A 22697-nucleotide genomic window follows, 5' to 3' on the forward strand; every position below is an offset into this window, starting at 1 on the left:
GGATATTAAACAGCACAGCCTCTACAAAGATATCCTTGGGCTGATCAGGGTGATAACAGCAGCAGAGCAGAACAGACCAATTCAGCTACTATTAGGATGCAAGCTCTGCAGCCCATCTTGGAGTTCTCAGGGCTGATTTGCAAACCAGGCAGCAGATCTTTTAGGAAACATCATGCTGGCATGTGGCCCCTGTGCTGGAGCTCTGCTGCTTTTAATCACAGCAGCTAAAGGTTGCTCATATAAACATATTTTCCTGAAGGAGTGATAAGAAAAATAAACAGGTCTGATCCTGTAGTGGTTGACAGAAGGTATCAAAAGTAAAGGAGATGTGATTTTCCTGGTACTGAATCTCACCCTGGTAATGAAGAAAAGGTGCATTAGAGATACGACCATAGGGCTGCACTGAACCTTCTGCAGCTTGGTGCACTGAAAGATGCAAGAAAACTAACATTATTTGGAGCATGGATGTTTGTGGTGTATGGGAGGCTGCTGGGATATCATTAGGATGTTTCTGTTGCTTTTCTGGATTGTAAGGAAGGCACTCAAAAGAGAGCTGTAGAATGTATGAGAAGGTGAAGTAGCTACAGTGGAGGTTCCAAGGATAAAGCAGTTGAGTAGGCAGCTCTGAGAGGCTGCAGGAACAGAGAGAGATGGAGGAATCTGGAGATCTGTGAAGAGGTGAGGAAGAACTTGAAATTGTCCTGAAGTGATCTCAGTTTCTACACTAAATTTCAGTATTATGCTTTTAATCATTTTGCTTTTGCTTAACTATCCATTCTATTCCCTTGCTTGGAATGAAGGGGCTCTGGTTAAACAAGGTTTCTCTTCTGGTATTTGACGTACTTATCAGAGGAATGGAGCTCTGGCTCTCTGTGTTGGCTTACTCTTATGATTTATGTTTCATACATTCACTTCACTGTCTCCAAGTTCTTGGAAAGTATGGGAAACAATTGTTTTCTTGAGGGAAGGAGTTTTATCACTCTTTAAAAAAGCCAGCTTCAGGGAGGTGGTCTGCTGAAACACCAGCTCCCTGTCCCTGATGATTTGTCTTTTATTACACAATGTTGTGCCAACAATACAAAGAATGAATTCTTCCTGATTCATAGAGGAATCAGAAATGTGCTTTCTCTTTGCCTTTTCTCCCCCTAAAAATTCATCAGGCCTTGAACTGCCTTTCCATAAAAAGCCCAGAGAACCAGCCAATTAATTGTTGAAAACAAAATGCCATAGTTGCCAAGTATTGTGCCTGATGGAAGAGAAGGGTATATTTAATTATAATAACTCCAGTTTACATTTTAAACAAAATTTCTTCTCTTGATTGTGTCAGAGATCACAGTGCTTATGCTTGGCAGTGTCTCACAGCAACACAAATTTTTTTTAGATTTAATTATTAAATATACAGCAAAGCTGGCAGAAATGTTGAAGAGTGAACTGAGCTGGGGTATTTTTTTGTCTTGTTTTGCTTTGCTTTCACTCCAGTGTTGTTCTGGTGCTCACTACACCTGTAGCTGTCGAGCACAGCAGCAGAGGTTTTTCACCCCCATGTGTGGGCTCCTCTCATTCCTGCTGTTAATGAGCAAACAAGATGCAGGATGAACCTTGTGGGAAAATGCCCCAGGGCAAGCAGACATGTCTGAAGAAAGAAAAATTTAAAAATGAAACAAAAAAAAAAGAAAAAAATCCCTCCCAACAAGATATTTCTACAGTTATAGTGAATGTATTAGCTAGGTTCATTCACACAAAGAACTGAATATAATTTCATTTTACCTTTTTCCCCCACTCTCTATTTTAGTGGGATATTTACAATCAACACATTTTATGCTTGGAGATAAGGATTTTTGTGAGATAAATGAAGTTTATTTTTATTTCACTATGTAGAGAGAGCTGCATCAGGGAGTGATTATTATAGGAAAAAATATTGGAAAGAAGTTATAGAAATTATAATTATAGGAAAGCTTAAAAGTCAGTTTATCTAGATCAAAGATCTTAACAGGTTTTATGAGATAATGGGTTTTATTGAGGTCAGTCACCATTTTGTCCAGCATTCCTCGTTGCAGTGAAAATGCCTTTTCTGCAGCTTTTAAAAACTCAAGATGGACACACAGAGAAGAAACTTTTGTGTTATTCTGAAACCTCTCAGAAAGTTGTTCTGCAGGTGCAGCAGTGCCATGGAGCTGTGCCACCTTGTCACTGCACACTGCAGAAAGCCTTTCTGGATGTGGCTGCTGTGGCATCCTGTGAGATAAAGTCTCAAAAGTCTCACATGTCCCTTCAGTTAACACTGATCACCCTGGGCTGCTTTTCATCACGTAAAATATGATGTGCATGGTAAGAGTCTATTTGTGAAGAATAAACATAGCAATTTATGACTAAAATGTAAATTTTATTTACAGTCATGTATATGCCCCCATAGGTGCTAAAAAGAAATGTTCCAAATTGTCAAGTGCTAAATGTTTATTTCCATATTTTCAATAACTATGGTTGAGTTAATTCAGATGTGTGATTTGTATTTATTAGAAAAACAGGATTCTTACTTAAGTGTTAAGGGATGTTGGGATCAGAGATGAGCAAAATAATCAGCTTTAGACAGCAGTAAGAAACAAAATTAGGATAGAAAGATTCAACAGTACACAATCAGCAAGAAGTAATTTCAGATTCTATGTCAGAACTTCAAAATTGATATGAAATAACTTTAAAGTTTTATGAGTAAAGGTTTGATTTTTTTTTTTTTTTTTTTTTTTTTTTGTTTTTCTTGGGTTTTTTTTGACACTAGAAACCTGACAGTGCATGACAGAAGGCAGATTTCTTAGAAATATCCTTGACTGGGATATTTCATTTTATTAGTTGAACACCTGTTGTTATATCGGTAAGCAGCTGAAAAATAATGGTCAGTTTCTCTTAATCTTACAAAAGTTACCAGGACACCTGTAATGACATAACACCATGCAGTACATTTTAATAGCTATCACAGATGGTCATCTTTTAAAAGGTCTGACTGTGCCCATTCTGCAATGTCATTTTGTGTGTGTGCATTCTCTGTGTTGATGCATGAGTATATGTGACCTGTATGTGAGCCCTCAGTACTTTGCCAAACAATGTTCAAAGGCCACAAGTTTGTGCTGCTGTTTTTGCTTTAAAAATAAGAAGCCAACTGGGTTAGCTGGAACTAGCCCTGGGCTTTTTGGTATCATCATGGTTTAGGTCTTCAGAAGCAATTTGTGATTGCATCACTCTTTGTTTGCCAGTAGTTCAGAGGATGCACATTGGTATTGCTGGTGCAGTCACTTGCTGACACCCAATCTGTGTTTGAGCCCTTAGAATAAAATGAGTTGAATGTCGAGTAAGTTCAAAGTAAAAAAACACCCTGTATTTTTACCTTAAAGATAGTGAACATATTAAGGATAGAAGAGTTTTCAGGGGTCAGTATACAGTCTGATAATTCAGAGGCATGATGAAATTGAGTTTTGAGCTATTTAGGAAAACGAAGCTGTAATCACCATGAGGTTTTTGTCATCCAGCACCTCAGGCATCTTCCAGAAGATGCTAAATCCAGGAAAAGAAAATTCCATATAAGACTCCTCCCCTGCTACTTTTAGCATACTTTAGGATCTTTACTAAATCAAGAGGACATTTTTTAAGTGCACTTAGTTAAGAGGAATAAGTGAGGGTTTTGAGATGCTGCAATCAAGAAAAAATAATTTCAGTCTGTTAAGGATTTTTTTGTTGCTGTGTGGCAGTCAGCAGTTTGAGTTTGACAACTTCTCAAGAGAAAAATGATCTGTGTCAAGAAAAACAAGAAATAAGAGATGCTTGATATTTTCACATGTCCAAAGTATCTATTATATAAACATAAATTTTCAAAAGCTGGTGCTGGTGAAGAAGCTTGGCTTTTCACCTAGGGCAAATCATTATTATCTCTCAAGACCTTAGCAGCATCTTTTACACTGATTACACTTTGAAAAACAGCTTTGAAAAGAAGTCATACAGACTGCCTTTCAAAACTTGATTTTTATGTTGATGATAGATAAGCAATGATGGAGTGGAATTATGACATGTAAAGCCTTTTTTCTGTGCCTGATTTTTGAGATGTCTGAAGGTCTCACCTTAGCTCTTTGTTACCTCATACAGAAGCTCCCAGAACACACAAAATACCAGTAGCACCCTGTGCTCTAAGATGGAGCTCTGGTAATGATTAGAGATATTCTGGTCAGGAGCAGAGTTCAGAGCTCCCCTTTCCCTGTTGAGTGCTGGGTGCTTTGCACTCCCCTTGTCTCAGCCTGACTGCTCCCTTGGTTGCCTGAGGCTTTCAAAGTTGCCTGCAGGCCCTTCTTCCTAAAAGTAGCTCTCAGCTCCCTCATTCCTGTTTAGACAGTAAACTCCTAGGACATGGGAGCTCTCATTGCTTGTGTAGGTACAGCCAGAGACAACTTTGTGAACAGCAATCAGGAGCAAGGCCAGAGGCCTGGAGCCAGGGGAGAGAGACCTGCTGGACCATGAGGCAGGGAGTGAATAATTCCTGCTGAGCTTGGGAGGGAGGAACAGCAGCCCAGGCTCTACCAGCAGCCCTCTGTAGCTGAACTGGTTTTGTCTGTTGCCAAACTAAAGTAAACCAAATTGGCTTATGCTGACTTGCTTTATATGGTGCTGCAAAGGTTAAGAGAGGTGCAAATGGAATGGTTGCATCAACTGCAAAATTGGTCTGAGAGATTAGGAACTCTTAGATTGCACCTGTTTGACTCCTTGCTGTGGTCTCTGTGTGGGATAACACCTGGGAAACCTTTTTTGTGAATGATGGAATTATTCAAGTGCTAACATAGGATTAGGTTTTTTTTTTTTTTTTGTTTGCTTTTATATTTCATTTCCTGTATATCCTTTGCATGAAAACCTGGCATTTGTGACAGAAAATTACAGCCCCAGTCCCACACATACTGACTTTTCTATTCTTCATTGATTGTCTCTGGTGGCACAGTCATTTCTGAATTTGGAGCTCTGCCTGGGGATGGAGGACAAGCCTCAGCCCCTGTGAATGCCAGGCAGCTCTCAGATGAGAAGGCTCCTCTGGCCTGCAGCAAACAGCAGAGGCACTGTCTGTGTTACAGACAGGCTCCTCTAGCCTGTGTTCAAGGTAGATAAAATCAGATAAAGCTAGGAAGAGGAGGGAATTATACATTACAAGAACAGAATACAGAGAAATGAAAGGCAGCATTCGGAGTGGTTGGGTTTAGTGGTTTTTAATTGAGAAGTGGGGTGTGGACCCTCTTCCTTTCAGAGGCAGTAATTAAATGTCAGATGCCTACATCCCAGGCGAACGATAGCATAAAAAATAGAAACCCACAGCATCTATTCTTTTTGGCTGGGTTTGAAAAAAACCACCACCACAAAAACTGCTCTAAGTCCTAGGTGTCACACTCCTAACTGCATTTTTAGACATGTCTTAGGCTGGAGCAGTCATTACCCAGTAAAACCTTGTAAAGTGCATAAACACCATTATTGATATTTCATACACTCCTATCATTATCTTGTTTCCTCTCTTGGGACCATTCCCAGACCTGATTCATGTATTTGTATAACTTCTGTTGTAGATGGCTTTGCTTTTGTAAGTGAAAGCACAAGAATGACTGCTGCAGACCAATTAAAACTCAGGAGGATAACACACATTTTAAAATCACATGTTTCAAGTCACCTGCAATACCTCTGTGATACATTTTTAGTAAAGTAAGAAGCAACTCTAATCACTAAAATAAACTCATCAATGTCCTCGCTTCTGCTGGAACCAGGAATTTGGGCCACCATTCTCAGTGTGTAGGTGTAAAAATCTGTCATTCAATCTGGGAGCTGTAGGAATGCATTCCTTTCTCCATATGAATCCCCATTCTGGTTTGTGCCTGTCCAGAGTGGGGACAACTTCCTTTAACAAGGACAGAGGAACAGTCAGTCTCATTCACAGTCTCAAAAAGTCACAGGGTTTACAGCACTGCTTACTGTGACATACTTGGCACTCTGAAGGATATTGCTATCTAGGTGGTACTTCAGTCCTCAGCTCCTTTTGCTAGGCTTTTCGTTAAGAAATCCTTCAGAAGATTTATATCTATGACTTTAAATTTCCTTGATGCCTAAAGCAGAAATGCTAAAATCCTGTCAAAACTTTTGTAAAGAGTACAGAATTGGCAGCTTCCCAGTAAACATGAAACTTGGTTAGTGATTGAAAGGATTCAGAAATTGCATAGCTGACAATATTCAGATGGGGGTAAATAAATTGTCTACACCTCTTGAACTTGTTCTCCATGGGTGTGCTGAGAAGTGTATTCTGTAGAAAAAGGGTGGATGAAATGGCAAAGTTTGTAACTGTCGATTTGTTAAAAGGCAAAGTAAATTATCAGCTTGAGAAAACCATTCTGGAATATTTCATATGCAATGTCCAGCACCAGGGAGAAAAGTCTTATAATAGTTATAATAGTATAGAACTGGTGAGGAAAAAGTCTTAGGTAGAAGGTGAGGGACTAAAACTAAAGTCCTGAAACAGAGTTTTAATTGATTATAAAATATCTGAAACTTCAATGAGAAGTTTTAATTTCCACTGCAAGTTCTGTTCTAACCCTGAACCATTCACAGAAAATGCAGTGAAATAAAAAGGATTTTCTTATAAATGTTCATGCCAAGAAATGGCCAGATGAAATTAGATATTTCTTATTATTTGCAAAAGCATTTCTGCATAATTACTTCTGCCACCATTTCATTGCTTTAGTGTCCCCTTGAAAAATTGCCTTTCAAAGTGTGTTTTATAGCAGTCCTTAAAGATAATGCAAGGTTGTATCTGCTTCTTTAAGTGAAAAGGAATTGTAAATGCAAGATCTCATTTCTCTTTTCACCTGACCTGAGTGTGCATTCAGTGCCTTTGAGAGTGTTTCCATGTTTATGCAATATATTCTGTAACAGCTTTAATTTCAGCAGGATCCATACTCCAGAAGGTCACCAAAAGTTTGGGATGTACCAGTTAGCAAATATTATAATGATCTTCACGGCCTCTATCTGAAACTCTACTTGAAACTTCGTGTGGATTTTTGAATACAAACTGTCCTTCTAAAATTGCCTTTAGGAGGTCAATTTTTAGCTTCTGCTTTCTCTTTGTATCCCCAGCAGTAATGGATCTTGGTTTTCCAGGACCCAATTACATTGCATGGGGCTATCTGGAGGACATGAATACAGGCTAGTAAACTGCATATTTGAATTAACTTTCCATGTAGAGTTCTTTGACCTCTGAGTCTCCTTCCAGTTGCATGAAACATTCAATTCTGTATCATTGTCTGTGTGCTGCTGAAAGCCAAGGCTGGCTCAGTCCTGACTGAGCAGTTACATGAGACTCTGCACAGGCCCTACCAGGGGCAGCAAAACAAGGTTTCCTGTCACCTCTGTTCCTGGATGACCCCAGTCTCTCAGACAGTGTGGGAAGAGCCTTTGTAGGCTTTGCTGTCTTGCAGGTTCCACTGCTTTCTTCCAAGACTGGCTGGCAGAAGAGCCAAGAGTTGTCACTTCCCTACAGTCTGGTGATCAGAGCCCTCTCTGGAGTGTAGAATAGCCATCTGTGTCTTGTACAGCAACAAAACTAGGCAGCCTTGTTGTTTAGAAGGTGCTTGGGAATCCATTCTGAAGTAGCACTTCAGTGGACCACAAGAAAGTTTCTGGTTGTTAATAACAAGGATGATTTTTTTCCCCCATATTTTGCTATTAAGGAGCTGATAAAGAGAAGTATAAACAAATAATTAAATTAATAAATCCCAAACTCAACAACTTTCCCACCTGTCCTTGTAAAGAGAAAAAGACAAACCTTGAAACACCTTCCCATGAGCTTGTTCTACGGAATCTCCTTCTTCCTTCTTAACACCATGGAAATCCTCAGCTCAGAAACAATCTGATCTCTATTTTTCATTCACTTGAATGACTTTAGGAGTGAAATAAGGATGCATTGTGATGTGCTAAATAATTGCCTGTTGGTTTCAAGGAAGAGCCAATATTAGAATTAGAGTTTCAGTGAGAGTCTTGACAGCAGAATACCTTTCCACTTGAGTGCCACCTTCTTGTGGAAATTAATTCAAATCTCAATCTATAGCCTCCAGTTTATGTAAGGTCTTGTGGAGGTGGTTTCTGAGCTGCAAAATTTTGATTCATATTTTTCTATCCACATCTGATTGGATATGACATCTGGTGCATGGGATCAAGTTTTTGCAGTTTTTAAACAAAATGTACTCTGAGAGGGAGGGAGAGGGAAAATTCCTCCCTTGTCAGTGCAGACCTGAGGAACTGCATAGTTCTCTTTCACCCTATCAGTTTCTGTGAAAGGTATGTATAGCTGGATAACGTGTTTGATCTTTACATGATTCTGGTTTCTTGAGCTTGTTCTGTCCCTACAGAGCACTGCTCACTATGCAGGATGTTTTAGGGTGTAATTTTTTTTCAAGATACCACCAATTAAATTTTCTCAGTAGAAAAGATCATTCTGTATCAATTTTAGCTTGATGGAGGGACATTTTTTCTACCTGCAGCAAAGAGGCCATGGTAGCTGTCAGGGCTCATGCCTGTGTACATTTTCTGTGAACCAACCAAAAATAAAATAAATAAATTCAATACATTCTGAAAATTGATGCCTGTCCATTTTCAGGAGCAATTGAAAGTTAATCTAAAAGGCAAAAAACGTCAGATAGAGTTTACTACACTCAGGATTTTCAGCTTAACTCTGCAGTAATTGGAGACTAAGAACTTTCTGTGTGCTCTTGGGGAAATGTCAATGTCTTCTATTTTGTTATGACATTTGAAAGCTGTGGCAAACGAATAAGAAATGTGTAACCCACTCACTAGTAGTCATTATGGCTGTGCTTCCCATTTTGCCCACTCTGTTGTAGATGGGAAATTGCTTTGGTTCTTGGTTATAGGTACAGTCTGTTCAGTTCAAACCATAATGGTTCATGCAGTAATTTTGATCACTGTCAACAAGGATCAGTTGTGACAGTACCTGAAGCTGCTTTCAATTACAGTGCTGTGAATTTGGATTCCTCAGCACAGAGGAACTTCAGGGCTGTTGCAATATGGTGAGCAGGATCTCCCACACAGGGGTGTTTGATTTCAGCTTTTGCCACTTGTTCATTTTATTGCTTGCCTGCAGAAGCACTGTGGCAGTAGCTAATGCAGCTGTCACCTGTGACTGAAGTCAGGCTGTCCTCACAGTGGCACTCACTGCCAGGTGCATAGTCCATGATGTGTTGTGCTATCTGGACCATTCCCCTATGCTTTTGTGTAAAGTCATGCTCCTGTGATTACTCTGGACTTTGGGTTTTTGTGGTGATGTGAACAGGCATTTTTTAACAGCCTTTGAAGAAGCAAATTCTTCACATGAGCACAGTGCTCATGGTGGGCAGTCATTAACTAATAGTAGGATTGATTAGGAGAGAATGTGTTTCCACACTGGAGAGACAGACTAGAGAGCAATCAGCCTTTCCTCTGCTTCTTTCAAAAATTTCACTCCTTCATCCTTGGGTTATTTGTGGATTAGATATGGATGAGATGTAAGTTATCAATTGAGTGGAGGACGCTCTGTGTGCCTGGTGTTTGTGCAGGGAGTGGAGCATGCACTAGGACAGCTCCAGGCAGGGATGCAGCTGGAGCACAGAACCAGAGAATCTGATTGCCAAGAGTTTAGCAATGTGTTTAGCAGTGTGTGCAGCCCTTGCCAGGTGCATCCAGCCCCCACACTCAGCCTGTGTTGGTAACTGAAGGCCTCTACTCTTAAAGGCAGCAGGAACTGGAACATGTAGGGTTTAGTTCCAGGCTTGACCAAGTCCATGTCATACAGTCACCAGAGACAAGTAACTCCATCTTGTGTCACAGGTAATCACCTCATTACTGGGCAGGAAATACTTTGGAAGGCTCAGAGTAAAGACCAAACCATGATACCGTGGTCTTGAACAAACCAGAATGGGCTAGAGCAGCATCTGGTCTGCAGGGGATAGAGGGTGGAACATCAGCACACCTAAGTGGGTCTTTGTTTACTCACCTGCTGAAAATCCAGAACCCAGTTCCTCTGTAGAATGCAAATGAGGATGAGATCTTAGCAGGAATTGTCTGTGGTTCCTCCTGATTTCCCTGCATTACCACCTGCAATTTAATGAGCATTGGTGCTTGGCTAAAAGGCTCTGTCCAAGGTTTAATTTCCTCTGTCCCTGACACATTGCTATTTGCAAAGAGGTTATGCAGAACTTAAACCAGAGAAAAATTAAAATCAGGGTAATGAAAGTTGTGTGCTGACATCTGAGAGAAAAATTCAACCTTCTTAATTTTGAAGAAGCTGCAAAGAGCCTGGATGTACAGTACATGTGTCAGAGAGGTAAAGAAAAGCCTGTCAGATTTTGGCTTGGAGCCATTAGACATGATTTGCAGTATCCTTGCAGAGAGGAAGGCGAGGCAGCTGTGTGATGAGCATGGAACAGACAGAGATTTCAGATATCCACATACAAATTCATTCTTTCTCTTCGGTTCAGGAACTACCAACGTATCACATCCACAATGCCCCAAAGCATCCTCCCAGCCAGTTGGCTCTTAGCAAGAATAGAACCAATTTCTTAATCCTTACTACCACCTCCTGCCAACACACTATGGAAATAGAAGATGTATCTGCTTCAAAAAGCATTTGTCTGCTTTTCTGGCCAGGCATATGCTTCAGAGGTGACAGCTGGTGCAGGAAAGAAGCATTTATTTATACATACATATATTTAGAAATGTATCTATTTATATAAATATATACACACAAAGATGTATATATATATATATATATGCCTACAGAAAATGCTTTATGTGCTCATGTGTGTATATGAAAAGGAAGAAACCAAGGAAACTGATGAGATGCCAGTTTTCCAGTTCAATTTTAAAACTTAGTACTCAAGAAGAGTAGGAACAATGTCTGTATCCCTAATGAGCACCAGACAGAGTAGACCTTATCTTGGGATGATTTCTAGGCCGGGCAAAGTACATTTTTTGAAAATTCTTAATTTGACATCAAATAAATTCTTAAATATGCAGAAGATCAACTGTCTCGCTTCTCCTCTTCATAAAAGATAATCCTGCACTCACCATTTACTGAGAGTGACTCAGTAAATTCTCAGTAATGACATCTCTAGTGAAGTATCAAGAGAAAACTAAGGAAGGCACTTGAATTTAAAGTTGTTAAAGGCCTCAAAGAAAAAAAGTAACTCATAATCTTCCTGAAAGAGAAGTCACCATGTTGCCACACTAGTAGCTGAGTTAACAGACACTACATGCCATAGCCTGAGTTCTATTCAAATGAAAACTGCAATAAAAAGCATTTTAAGAAAATGGGTTTCTTTTTTTCAGAGGAAAAACCCTTTCTTGCTATATTTTCTCAAATTCATGCTAAACAACATGCTTGCCTTGGCACTGAATAGATGCAAAAATTGTCAATCTAAAAATTTGGTTCATCTGTAAGAGAACAAGCCTACATTGGATGCCAAGTGTGGGTTTGAAATGCATTTATTCATTCCCGATTTAGCACCTACTCACAGCATCAAATGCACTGAGATATAAAGGATACAGAAAAACACTGCCCCCCCTCCCCAGTTTTAATAGCACATACTTATCACCATTCTTATGTTAATGAAGTGTTTATACAGCTGCCACAGTGGGCACAGGAAGATTAAAATCTGCCTTCACTCTGTGTAAAGAACCTAAGGGAGATCAGCACATCTGGTCTGAGGGGAAGATAAGTCTGTCTAAACCATTCTTTCACATCTTTTCCAGCAGCTTAGAACAAGGGTGCGAAGGAGAGAAGGAAATGTACTAACTTTAGGGCAGCCATGTGTCTGTAGTTTTATCCTACCTGACAATTGATCACTTTGTTTAATAATCAGTACCCTTGGCACCCACAGGTCATCTTCAGGATCCTGATAACTTCCACTCTTAACTGCTCTCTTTTGCTGGGTTGGTTACAGCTCAGGTACTGGAAACCAAACGAGCTTCTAGTGAGTGTTTCCCAAGCCAAACTCCAGTGGTGATGCTCCAGAAAATGTGGCTGCTTCTATGGGTTGGTTGTTGTTTCCTAGATAAAATATTAGATATCATAAGGACATCTTTTAGAAGAAGCGTGCATGGATGCGATGGAGAAAGAGATTTTAATGGTGATGCTGAGGAACTGTAGCTTTAGTCACATTGTCATTTGTGAAGCCAGTGTTCTTGTTTTAGCCCACAGCTCCTCCACAGAACTGTGACATTTCTCTTAGAGTTTTAGTCTCAATTAATGCAAGAAATATTATGAAAGGCAGAAATGTTTTGTCTGTTCTTGTTACTTGCTGAGAATAATGATCAGTGGTGGTTGGTTGGGTATGAGCTGATAGGGCAGATGGAGAAGGAAAGGTGTTTTTTGAAGCAGTTAGAACTATTTTAATCTACTTTGTTACAGTGACATTGCCTCTAATCCTTTCCTTATATATTATTGATAAACTTTTCACAATGTACATCATAGTAGGATTCATCAGACTTGACATTTTATCCTCCCAGTGCATTTGGGAAGCTCAGAAGTCTTCTATTTCCCATTTTAAATTTACATTTATTTCTCATTTTCATGACATTGAGAGAGAAGAGAGTGTAAGGCAAATTGTTTGAACTTCAGTTTCTGCAGTTAGGCAAGAAATGCTCATCTTGTTAAAAATCAGGCCAAAGAGTTTGGTCTCTAAATATAGGTTTAAAGATCTAATATTAGATACCTCATATGGGAGAGATTGACCTCTGTGATTGACAGTACTGTGCAGAGGCCCTACAGGGAATCTCAGAGGTAGATTTTTGATCTCCTGAAGCTTCATTGCTAAAAAGTTGCTTTTCCAAGAATTTTTATGCAAATAAATCTTTAAACACATCTTAACAATGAGACATAAGTTGGCTAAAGGTGTTGGAAAAATGGAATTTCTTTTCAGAAACTGAATCAAAAATAAAGACAAACTAAGTTTGGTCAGTTCAAATAAAAAAATATAAATGCTTATTTGGGGCTTTTCTTTTGAAACAACAAACTTTAGGAAAAAAAAAAAGAAGGTCTGGTGAGGCATGAAATGTTTTAACTGAGTAGAAAAAGAATCGATTTCTTTTTTGTGCTCGTGTATCTCTTTTATCTCTTAAAAAAAAAAAAATTGAGTGTTGCTTTTCCAGATGAACTGATTTAAGATTTTTAAAAGATTATAAAATTTTTAATTTAAAAATTTTTCCTCATGCCTTATTGTAAAGTAAGTAGTGCTTCTGCTTAGGTCTCAGATTTTTTGTATAATGTTATGTTCCTAGATCAAGAATAAATAATCAATATTTCATCATCTGTTCTTCCTCTTCAGTAAGGCCCTTCATTACTTCTGAGGGGACATGTGCAAGGTCTGTGGGATCCCATCAGAAACACTGCCCATAGCCTTGCTGTTCACTCTTGTGCCTTTGAGAAGAAGCAGTTTGTCAAGCTTGATCAGGCCCACTCTTAGCAGCATCACTTTAGATTTACTCTGGAGTCCTCTTCAAAACACACTCTGTGCATCCAAGTCTGCCTTGATTTATGTTCAGTGCTTTCCTTGGATCTTGACTGTAGATCTGTTTCAAAACAGAGTTTGAAACATTCATCTTTGCCAACCCAACTGATTTGAGGGAAAAGGCCACATTGCTTTAAAAACTTTCATATCAAGGCCAAGAAATTATTAAAATTACATGATCTTCTGTATTTAAGCATTGATTTGGTCATTCAAACAAAGGAAAAAACCCTAAGCCCCACAGATTCCTTCAAATGCCAAATGTTGATTTTCCACTGTTTTGCATAGACCAGATAGTAATTCTGAGCATAAAATGAATTTTTTACTTTTGAAAATTACTTGCTCCAGTTACTGAGCAATTGGTGATGTGTTGAGGATTTAGGAAAGCAGAGTGGAAAGCTTGCAGTTTCTGTGGCTGGTGCAACTTGCAGTCTGAGACAGTCCTGTCTCTTCTCTCTTCAAGTGGAATTCAACCCTTCTGCCCCAAACTGCTCTGAGCAGGACTGATTCTTGTGTGAGATAAGGGGGAATGCAGCCCAAGTGGAGCAAAAATCAGAAAAATCCTACACCAGGCCAGGAAACCCAAAAGAGACAAACCACCACATTCTACTGACAGTGTCAGCTACAGCATCACCACTAATACCATGTAATCCTGACTTTACAGATCTTTTTTTATCAAAAGGGATGGATTAGCTGGGAAAAACCTGAGCAGAGATGCATATTTAAAAAAGATACATATTTGAAAGTCAGCTCCTGGCTGCTTCAGGTCTTGATGAATGTTGTCAGTTTGTTCTGCAACGACTGATCCCAGATGTTCCCTAAAAGGCTGTATGTAAAGGAGTATTTATTTAATTTTAATATGGAAGATATGTTGAAAGGCTTTTTTTTTTCATAACCTGTCTTTTCTATTTTATAGATTTAAATGTGAATGACATGATGATCCTCATTTTTTTTCCCTGAAAAACACATGGAAGCATGCAGTAGTCAGTCAGACATCAGATAATATGTAGTCCATTGCTTACTTTAGCTCAACACATTGTAAATCTTAAATATCTCTTTGTCTCTGTCATAAACTTAGGCCAGTACAGAAACTATAATTTAGTTTATTAAATAAGCTGATTAGTGTTTATTTAATTGGGTAACTGAGAAGGTAATAGCACACAAAACTGAAGAGCCTTAGTAGTGGAGTCTGACAGGAAAAACAGATATGAAAACCACTAGCGTGGGGAATCAGGTCTCATTTAAAAATTTAAGTATATAAATTTATTCAATTACCTTGAATTAATTCCTAAGTGTACACATGCACACATTGTGAAACATCATTAAGATCCATCATAGTCATATTGATTTGAATTAATTCTGTGCAATAACAGAGATCCATATTCTAGTTTGTCAACTAAATCGGCTTTTCAAGATCTCTGAACTCCAATAATTCAACACAGAAAAGCAGGGAAGACCAGGAAACAGTATCCAAAATCAAACCTCTTGTGGGGTACAACTAGCTTAGGCCTTCTCCATCACATCCCAGCAGCACCAAGTTTAGCACAGACTACAGAAACCTGGCCTAAAGCTGGTTACATTTGACTTTCTTTTTTTCTTTTTTTCTTTTTTCTTTTTTTTTTTTTCCTTTTTTGTTCTAGTATGTCTGAGAGCTTTTAGTGTCTGAACTGGTAAGATTTCAAGAAATCTTAATTTCTGTACAAAGCCCTCTGTGATGTGTTTAGACTGCACAGTAGATACCCTCAGAATGACTCCACACATCTCTCTCATAAACTCTTCTAATACTACAGGAAAACAATGTTCTTTGTGACTTGGAAAGGGTGTTGTGTGTCTGTGTTAAAAGGCAATTTTTCCTTTTGAAAATGCTAGCACAGAACATCACTTCCAATCCTAAGAGTGACCTGGTGCTTCTTGTTGCCAAACTCTGATGCCTTTGACATATATTGCATAATCATTTTTCCTTGAAAGGGCAAAACGCTCAGAATATTTTTGGCTGCATCTGTTCAAGGCTGTTATTCCTTTTGTTCAGGACATCACTTTGTCATTGCAGGCAAATGCAATGCCCGCCCAAAGCAAACCCAAAGCCCACTCTTGCTGTGATTAGAAAAGTCCATATGACGTATTTTTCCTCCAAAATTACAAAGGCACCTTTCAGATAAATTTCGGTACTGGTAAGTTCAGTGAAACAAAACTGCACACACTCAGTGTCAGTGTGTGACTCTGTCAGTGTGTGACTCTGTGGCTCAGTGTCATGGCTCTGTGTGACTAAATATCCTCTTTTCTTGGCTGTGGCTCTCTGATCTGGTGGGGTTATGGAGAATGCTGTGGATTGAATGATCCATCTGTATCAACTAGAGCAGAGCTGCACCTCAGTGTTGTGGTTACCTTTGAGAGTGCCATGGAGCTGTTACCACTGACTTTTAAAGGTCTTTTAAGAGAGATGTGTTATTCAGAGTATATTGGTGTAATAATGTGGACTCACCACTTTAAAACTTCTCTGCTCAAGGCAGGGCACTGCACTTTTTGCTGTTTTGAGGTGAATATGTTCATACTTAGAATATATTCACTGCTTACAAGTAAAATCTGAAAAATCAGGGGGCAATCTGGTAGACTGAGTGGATCTTTTTTCCTTAAAGGAAACCCCAAATGTATATGTCCTTACTGTATGATATTGGAAATTCAGCCTTGTCACTGTAAAACACAGAGCTCTAAATGTTTCTATCCTCAACATTTTTTTTCAAATGTCAAGATCCAAATTTACAAGGGTGAATTCTTATCTATGTGAGTATGAAGAGGATAAAGCTCTTAACATATAGTTAAGCAAAGAAAACTCACTAGTCTATACGAAAAGAATTTATTGAAATTTTTCAGAATGTATTGAAAAGGATAATGTCATACTATTAGGAGAACTTGCAATTAGATTCAGGAAGGCTGTTAAATTGGCTTATTAAATTCAATCTGCAATCTGAATAGCACTGAAGGTTTGGGGGAAAAAATTGTGTCAGCTAGTTATGTCCACTGTTGCTGTGACAACAGGAGGGGAGAACAGTCTTTTAAAACAAAACAATCTCTCCCAAAAATAACCACAAACCCAACAGAAGAACATTCTGCTGGCCCCACTAAACCCAAATAACCAGACAATAACAACATGATGCCATTCCAACTTAATGAAAATGAATCATGTAAGTATTGAAATTGTGCCTGCTGCTGTTGTCTAGATTAATAGTAAACTCAGAAATGGGTAAGTCAAATTAAAGTCAGTGTTGTTGAGCATTGGCTAATTTAGATAAACTGTTATGTGTAAACCTCAGTGTGTATTTTTACTGATTTTTTGAAGGAGTGTGTTTGACCTCCTGTTCCATGATGCATGGGAGTCCTGCAAAGGGAACATTAGATGCTTGCAGACAAGCTTTGTGTTTTAACCATGGCTTGTGCTGAGCTCTGTTACAGGCTGAGAGCTTCTGAAAAATCTCTTCTCCCTCTGGAGTCCAAATGCAAATGGACTCCCATATCTCACCTATAGCTGCTACTCGAGTTGCTGTTATATGTGCTTTTCATATAAAGTTTTGTCTCTGGTTTGTGGACCAAACTAGATAATTTGCCTGGTTCTGGTGCAGTCACCTCCCTACCTTTATCTCTGTATATGTAGCTGGATATTTCCAATGCACAGAAACTGTTATTTCCAGGGTCACAGGCCACAGCATGGTCACAATGGCAGGCAAGGGTCATTGTTCTCTCAAAATTAATTTCATTTGGTTAGGACAAATTACAGTAGGTATCCTTAAGTTGTGAAGATAAGGGCAGAGTGGACAATTATTCTGATTTGAACTCAATGAATTTGCTGATTGAGGAAGTTCTGGTTTTTGGGGGAAGAGATAAAAAATGAGAGATAGAAAAAGGCTAAATTTTCTACCTGCCACCTAAAATATGTCTGCTGAGCTATAATTCAACTAAGTAGCAGCAAGTAAATCTAATTAATTTCTAATTAAGCCCATGAGTCTTAAGAGAGGGTTTGGTTTCTTAAAAATAATAATAAAATAAGTCCCTTCACCACCAAAGACTGTGTTTCCAGACTTTTCTAGCCTTAATTGCAGTCTCAAACACCTCAAGCAATTTTCTGGGCCAATTAAATCAGGGCAGTGGCTGGATTAACATATTGCAGTGCATTTGGTGTGCTTGCTTGCACATTTGGTGTGCTTGCTTGCTGGAGTTAAATGGTTCGAAAAGTGAGGAACAGACTGGCCCTCAGACCTAGATCTTGCAGCTGGCATTGCTCTGCAATTACTATGGCCACTTCAGATCTTTATGGGTAATATTTTTTCTCCTGATGCCTAAGGAGACTTAGAAGTAGGAGAAACAGAGAAAGCAAGGAAAAAAAAAAAAAAAAAGAGAGAGAGAGCAAAAGCTGATGGGAAAAAATTGTGCCTTTCTTATTACCAGGAATTTTATGTGGTGAGAGAAGATTCCAGTGAAGAAGAGTCCTTCCTTGTGTGCTCTGCAGTATATTCACATTGTTTATGTTGCCTATACAAAGGAATGAAGTTTTGCAGTGACAGTTTTTAATATACATCTACCCTAATGCTACTTTGGAGGATGATTCACTGTATGGGAGCAGGCATCAATATTTAACACGAGGCAACATTTTCCCTGCGTTTTTGGAAGAATTTATATAGCCTAAAAGACAGTGAAATTTGATAATGCTTTTCCCAGTGCAACCATGGAGGATCTGTAGAAAGTCCTTTTCTGTGACCTATCTCTGCTGAGTATGAGCTTTATGTGATGCATCTGTCTATTTTCTAAAGGGTTCATGAAGAAGAGACACTGGAATAAGCTAAATATGCTGTTTATGTGAGCTGCTCCATTTCATGCAGTCTTGAAAAATATTGTTTCACTGCTGGTTCTCTGTTGACCTTAGATTACTCATTTACTACTGCATTTATATTTCATGCAATGGAAATTGAATCAAACAAGTTTCAATCTGCAAATATAAAGGAAGAGGACAGAGTAATATCAAACATGACAGATGAGAAATCAATTTCAGAAAATCTGGATGAAAATTATATTTTTGGAATTGGGGAGTACCTTTCACAGCAGTAGGTTGAAATGGAGGTCACAGAAACACAAAAGTTCACTTGGGGGAGGGAACTTGCCAATTCTAGAGCACAGGTAGGTCACATTGCTGTGATGAAGGGCACAAGCCCCTTTCTGCTCATCTAAGCTCTATCTCAGAGGTTTACACCTGTGAAACCTTCTAGGTGCCTACATTTGTGCAGAAGTGTAATTGTAGGGATCCTAGATTTTGACAGCTTAGCATCTCTACCTTATCCATATGGCCTGGTGAGGATTCGCAGGCTGGATGTTTCCATGCATCCCTCTTCACAGAGTAAATAGGGCCTTGCATGTGTGCTCACACCTTCAGGATTTTTTTAATGAAAGCTGAGAAAATTGGTTAGTAATTTTTTAAGACAGAAGACTTGGTGATAATGCAAATGATTCTTTAGAATTTTAAAGATATATGGATTTGTTTCCTTGTTTTAAAGCAATTGTACTAACTGGAAGAAACTGAGGTAATTTAACAGTAGGAAGAACCTGACTGATGACATTTGCCAAGATGGGAAACTGACACTCCAATGTCAGAATATTTTAAATAAGGAATATCTGTTGAAGCATGAGTTAGCAGAGGTTTAACTGTCTTTCTAGTATTATTAATGCAAATTCCTTTTGAGCTGCAAGATTATAAAGTTTGTGTCACTAAATCAAACAATTATATATGAAAGGTGTGAAATATAGACCATGCCTAGTGTGACCCTTTTGGATAGTGGCAGATTTTAAATGCTTGATTTCCTACCTTTGTTCTCCTAAATAAGTCTGGATTTCCTTGTCAGTTAATAAGCATTTAAGGAAATTGTGTATTCTTATCAGAGTTTGTGGCAGTGAACTGTAGCAGCATTAAAATGACATTTAGAGGAAGAGAAGAGTATCCTTTCATGGCTGTCCTGATGAAAAGGACTGTCAAATCCATCTGGTATTATCTGCCTTTTTTTTTCTGCAGTTGTTGCCAATATTGAAAAGCACAAACTGGCTGTAACAGGGCCTGCAGTGCTTCTTGCTATGATTTCTGTTGGTTGATTTTCTTGACCAGGAGAGTCACTGACATCCTAGAAGAGGAGATGCTTTGCAATGATTCATCTGTGACTTAAGGCACAGGACAAACAATACTGCTGAGTGCATGTGGGTGGCTGCCTTAGGGAAGGCAAAACATCTTAGAGTCCACTGGAGGGCTGGGGAGGCTGATTGCAGTTGTAGCCACATGTGAGCACAGCTTTTTCCAGCTTTAAAAGAAATTCATGTTTGTTTGAGATTTTCATACTTTGAATGTGTGTCTTAGCCTTTTGTACATGAACTGCTGATAATACCACTGTGGTATGCAAGCTGTTCAGGTATTGGACTATGTTAGAACTGCACAATCAGTTGATTTGATTGCATTAAAAAATGTCTTCATCAGATTCCAGCTCTGTAAAAACTTTACTGATCTTAGAACAGTTTAGCAGAACAGAACTTTTCATTCTGGCATATCCTGAAATATGTTATACATAACTGGCTTGAATTCTAGGTGAACTTAAAGATTAAAATGAGCTGACACCAAGTTCTGCTTGATTAAAGGGGTCCAAAAAAAATCAGACCTCTTGTACTGCAAGCGCCTATTTCTAATTTTTTCTGATTTGATATAAATAGTGGCATAAGTATTCCTAACATCAGACTGACTATTATGTGTGGAATGAAGCCTGAGGCTGGTAGAAATTTCTATGAGCTTGTGTTGGAAGCATTTCCAACCCAGAAAGGGCTTAGTGTAGCAAATCTAGAGTCAGACAGTAGCTCAGAGCTGCATACCAGATGAGATATGTAAAGAATAGAAATTATTTATTCTAAATGGGCATGAAGAAACACAATCTGGAAAGTAAAAGAATAAAGTTTTTGCTTAAACATTTGGCACCACCAACAAAAACCAAATTAGATTCCTGTCCATGCTCTGCTCTGGCCTTGCAACGTCCTTAGCAAATTCCATAAAATATCCATCTGTGTGAAAGGCAAAGTGCTGCAATGGAAAATTGAGCATGATGGCAAAGCACAAAAGAACAATGCGCATGAGGTACTTGCTCAGAATCCGCTCTGCTTCACGGCGCTGCCTCTGCAGAGGAGTTTGCCTTTCATGGTTTTTCATCCCTTGCTGAGTGTTAGGTGCTTGAACAGTGCATCACTGTGAGCCAATGCAACCAGTCTACAGAAATATGTACCCATAATCCCTCACTACAGCACGGCCTTGTGCTTTTTCCCAGTTAATAGGATACCTCACATTTCCAGTAGAATAAAACAATCACTTGGAAAACTGGTAAGAATAAATAAAAAAATTAAAAAATAGGGCTGTTTCCTATGCCATTTTAATTAAAGTCTTGAGTTTTAAATATGGATAATTTAATTTGGGGTGATGCTCTGACTTAACAACCAGGATTTTTTAAAAAAACTTGTAACTATTATACTGATGATTAAGTGTTTATAGTTTGAATTTTGAGATAAATCACATTGGATCTGTGTGCATGAAGCTCTAAAACTGAAACGTACTGTAATGTGTTGGATGTTTTCACAGAATTGTCTCTCCTTCACTTAGTTTGATTTTTTTTTTTTTCCTGTTTTGACTTCTTGGGAATTTTGGATTGTGACTCAAAACTTGACTTCTGGTATTTCATATCCAGGCTTCTGGTTCTTGGACGTTTTAATGTCTTTTGCCAGGTTTTCTTCATCTGCTTGCCATCCAGCTCCATCATAAATGATTATTCCAGTAATTTTAAGGAGCAATTCTGAGAAATGGTTTTGTTCTCTCTAATTTTGACATCTGTTTAATATACTTTTCACAGAAGTACTGAAGTTACACTGTGTCCTTCCTAATGCTGTCTTCTCATCCAAAATGACCCACTGAGAACCTTGAGTTTTGGTGAAGTGAATGATTCTAATCTCTGGTAATAATCTCTGGAGAGTTCCTGGCACACAAAAATGAATGCTAGGATCTGAACACTCTATACAGATATACATAAGATATTATCATGACCATTTAAATCTGAAAATCAAAAAGGACAAAGAAGCTTTTATAGTAAGAGCTTGAATGTTTCGTAGGGCAAATTCGTGGGCCAGATTCAGAACTTGCCTTCTACTTGGCTCTACATGGCTCCTTAACTACTCATTAACCTGCTCTTCCTCTCTGAAATTCATTGCAGAAATGAGATGTTTTTCAAACCATCTTCTTCAGCTACTTTTGCCACATTAAAAAATCTTGAGCTATACTATATTTAAACTATTAAACTATACTGTGACATTAGAATGGCAAGAATATGCTTTTCCCCAGGAAAGCTGTAGAAAATAAGCAGTAAATCTGTTATGACAAGTGAAAAGTGCATAAATGTTATAATCTTCACTGGCTAAATCATATCTTGGTTTAGGCAAGATTAGACTTCAAAGCATGGTTGTTCTTTGTGCTACACTAAATTCTGTGTCTTTGCTTCGAAGGTGAATTTAATTATGGAACAGAAATTCAGGGAACGTCAACGTCATGTAGGTCAGCTACAAGGATTGTGTGAAGGTTCATGATTTGCAGTGGAACCTCAAAATCAATAATTCACCTCAGGGAGTAGGGTGGTGCCTGAGTGTGCTGCTCATGCTGTGCTTTTAGCACCTGGTTTAGAGCGTAGGAGAGCTCCAGACATGTTGGTGTTTGTGTTCTCAGCTGAGACTAATGCACATTTTGCAAAGAATGGTCTGCTTTAAAGATTTCTTTTAAATATAGGTGCCCTGCAGTTTTACACCAAGTGGAGCTTTGGCCCAAAGTGTTTGATCTGTCTTTGATGAGGTGAGGGCAAGATTTCTGTGCCTGAGTGATGGCAGGAATGCTATGTGGGTTAGAACCCTTGGGCAGAGCTGCACTTGAAAGGTTCTAATGAGTGACAAGGTAAGCCCTTTAAAAATGCAATGACAAAAAAGAAAACCCAGCACATCATCTGAATAGTACCTACAAGAGGAAAAAGTAGATATAGAATATGAAATAGTATAAAATAAGTAGTGTCATCCAAATGGATGTCTATTGTTCTTGGC

This window comes from Agelaius tricolor, unplaced genomic scaffold (genome assembly GCF_023055355.1).
Source record: "Agelaius tricolor isolate 1412-34295 unplaced genomic scaffold, bAgeTri1.0.p SCAF_17, whole genome shotgun sequence".
Taxonomy (NCBI): Eukaryota; Metazoa; Chordata; class Aves; order Passeriformes; family Icteridae; genus Agelaius; species Agelaius tricolor.